We start from the raw sequence: 3,400 nt of genomic DNA, 5'->3' as shown, positions 1-3,400 counted from the left end.
AGAGAGAGAGAGAGAGAGAGAGAGAGAGAGAGAGAGAAAGAGGAGGGAGGGGGAATTCATGTATCAATATTCTGAGTTGAAATCCTGCCGAGATCAACTTTGCCATTTATCCTTTTGGAATCAATTAAATAATCGAGTTGTCTTTTTCCCCTAAATTTTCTGGCCTTGTGCCAAAGTTAGAAACACATTTGTACGTGAAATATTGTTATGACTATTAGTTATGATATTAGTTTCAAATTTTAGCACGAAGCCAGCAAGTTCGGGGAAGGGAAAGTCGATTACATCGGCCCCAGTGCTCAGCTGGTGCTAACTTCATCGACTCCGAAAGGATGACTGGCGAAGTCGACCTCGGCGGAATTCGAACACAGAACATCAAGACAGACGAAATGACTTAAGCATCTGCCTTATGCTTTACATATTATATTGATCAACGTTCAACTACAATTTTTATGGTGTATTTACTTTTGTTCAATCGCAGTAAGGGAGTATGTTGACGAATTGTTTCCATAAAATCGGAGAGTGTTAGATAAAAGCGTTTGGGAAGCACTGATTGTTAACGAAGTTGAATACTATGCATTAATGTAATTGTTGTTATTGTTATTTAACTTCATGTCAGCTTTGCGAAAGAAGACTTATAATCCTTCCTGCTATAGACACAAGGCCTAAAATTTTGGGGTAAGGAGTAAGTCAATTAGACCGACTCCAGTGCTCAATTGGTACTTATTTTATAGACCCCCCGAAAGGATGATAGCAAAGAAGACCTCTGCAGAATTTGAAATCAGAACGTTGAGACGGACGAAATGCCGCTGAGCATTTTGTCCAACGATTCTGCTAACTCGCCGCCTTAAGAGAAAGCTTATAATGATAAAAAAAAAAAACATCCCATCACTGACCTTTACGACTTCATCCAAAATCTCTCTCTCTCTCTCTCTCTCTCTCTCTCTTTTTTTTTAAAAATAGATTGTAAGCTTTGATTTGAAGTGAGATATGGTTGTTGTTTGTAGCTGGTGCATGACCATGTGTACCAAGGGTGTCAGACTTGTTTGGCTTCGCGAGCGAGGATGGAAACATATACAAGATCTTGCGGACTTAAAAACTTAAAAACCCTATGCACAATGTAGACCAGATGATTGGATAATAACTTTATTAACATTATGAGGTGTCTCTAAAATTTCTTCGCATGCACGCGTGTGTATATAGCTACAAACGCACACACACACATTTATACTTATAATATAAGCATACAGTCTTATTAATTCATCCGCATATGTACAGAGTCCTATCAAGTAAGAGCGTTTAGGATGAGAACGCAGATAGAAAGACGAACGCTTGATAGAAAGCTTGCACTATTTCAGCAGGAAACCCTTCAATATTGTTCGAGTCAATAATCAACAGAACCCGTTCAGACAAACACATAGATAAATTTGAAAAAAAAGAAGAAAAAGAAAGAAAGAATTCTTTTGAATATGGCATGTATAAACAGAGTGGAGGGGAAATATATTCCAATTTTTTTTTTTGTAGTTGGATTCATAAGCTTCTTTTTCATTGGTTGAGATAAAAGTTTCAAGGTGGACTAATTTGACAAATCGGAAATAGTTTTAATCACGACTCTAGTCAGACTCCAACTCTAAACTTATACGGACGACATATATTTTATAGAATATTTTAAAATTTCAAATCAATAAAAGATACTTATGATTAATGGTACTGAACTGGAAGCAAAACTAAATATTACCGTGAACTGTGTGTTTGATACCCCTGAAGAGGAAATGTCAGAAATACAGAGTTTCTTTCGATGGGTTTGTTGACCAAAGACCGTATGCACTAATGCCATGGTCTGACTCATCTGCGGAATAAAGATTTAAATCGTCGAGTAACAATAAATATTGGAACATTACAAAATAATTAACGAAGAAATCTCAATGCCGCTAATCTCCTTACTAGAAAAAGCCAAAGAAAGATGACATAGGATAATGTCATCATAACTATGCTACGTCAGTAAAAAAATAATAACAAAAAAAAATGATGGTCATAGCTAGAATGTGATGTGTCATAAACCTAATTCATAAGGTTTCTTTGGAACTAAACAACACTACCAGCACCAATCAAAATAACAAGGAAACCGAGGAATGCCGAGGCATCGAGGGATGATTCTTTACGCGGTTGTTTGACTTGCTATAAATAGCAGCCAAATCACCTACAAATTGTTGTCTTGACAAAGAAAAGTACACGTTGACCAAATGTGATGTTATATATTCACTCGATAATCCTAGACGAAACACTTCTAGTTATATTATATCATATTTTATATATGTATGTATGTATATATATATATATATATATATATATATATATATATATATATGTTTACGGCCATATCACGTTGAAAGCACCGGTTCTCGTCCGATCACCGAAGTTAGGCAACATCGAGCCTAGTTAGTACTTAGATGGGTGACCGCTTGGGAAACCTAGGTGCTGTAAGCATAATGGCGGTGCCCCAGCATGGCCACAGCTCATGAGCTGAAACTAGATAAAATGAAGATGAAATATATATATGTGTGTGTGTGTGTGTATACGCGGAAACTCAAGAGTAACAGTCTACTGGGGCGACCTACATGTGTGTTTCTGTGTGTGTGTGTGTGTGAGTATATCTGTGTGTGTGTATGTGAGTACATACACTCAGAAAACATCAGACCCTCTCTAGCTATTTATTCTGTCTATGAGTACGCTTCACTTTTATTAAATGGTTACACAAAAATAAGTGCGCGCGTGCATACACACACACATATAGTCTATGATTGAAACGCCTTTTAATAAGGGTGGTACGTACTGATAAAGTAGGGAGACTGATATATTAGATAGATAGGTATATAGTATCACAGTGGAAGTGAGAGTAAGAGACAGAATAAGAGAAAAGGAAAGAGAGAGAAAGAGGAGACAGAGTGGGTGACAGAATGACAGAGGGTATGGTACGGAGGAAAAGGGAAAGTGTGATTGGTGAGGGAGGGAAAGTGAGAGACAGTAATTAGATAGGAGTACCTAAACGCTAGCAATCTTACAAGAAACTAAATACCCACAGAAGTTTTTATTTTTAATCAGTCTCTTTGAAGTCGCAGCACTGACATTTGGTGTATTTATGACTTACTTCCTGTATGTATACATGTATGTACGGACGTACATATAAATGCATTTGTGTAATACTTATCTATGTATCTATGTGTGTATGTATGCGTATATGGTTTGATATATATATATATGTGTGTGTGTGCGTGTGTGTGTGATTATGTTTTATAGTAGTCTGCACTTTAATATGTATGTACAAGTGTTTATGTGTATTCGTTTATATATCTGCTTATATATATCTGCTTTTATATATATATATATATATATATATATAAAA

At 36.1% G+C, this 3,400-nt stretch overlaps 1 protein-coding gene and 1 non-coding gene across 2 annotated transcripts in view; both read left to right on the top strand.

Moving 5' to 3' along the window:
- LOC106880752 (protein Wnt-2b) overlaps positions 1–3,400 on the top strand; it is a 183,883-nt gene that overhangs the window by 42,603 nt on the left and 137,880 nt on the right. The window lies entirely within an intron of this gene.
- On the top strand, positions 2,366–2,484 carry LOC128249124 (5S ribosomal RNA). Its single transcript, XR_008265249.1, has one exon. It is a non-coding gene; the product is annotated as a 5S ribosomal RNA (ribosomal RNA).

The sequence above is a fragment of the Octopus bimaculoides genome, chromosome 11, assembly GCF_001194135.2.
Source record: "Octopus bimaculoides isolate UCB-OBI-ISO-001 chromosome 11, ASM119413v2, whole genome shotgun sequence".
Classification (NCBI taxonomy): Eukaryota; Metazoa; Mollusca; class Cephalopoda; order Octopoda; family Octopodidae; genus Octopus; species Octopus bimaculoides.
The sequence above is the reverse complement of the archived record's forward strand: the minus strand, read 5'-3'. Positions and strand labels throughout refer to the sequence as shown.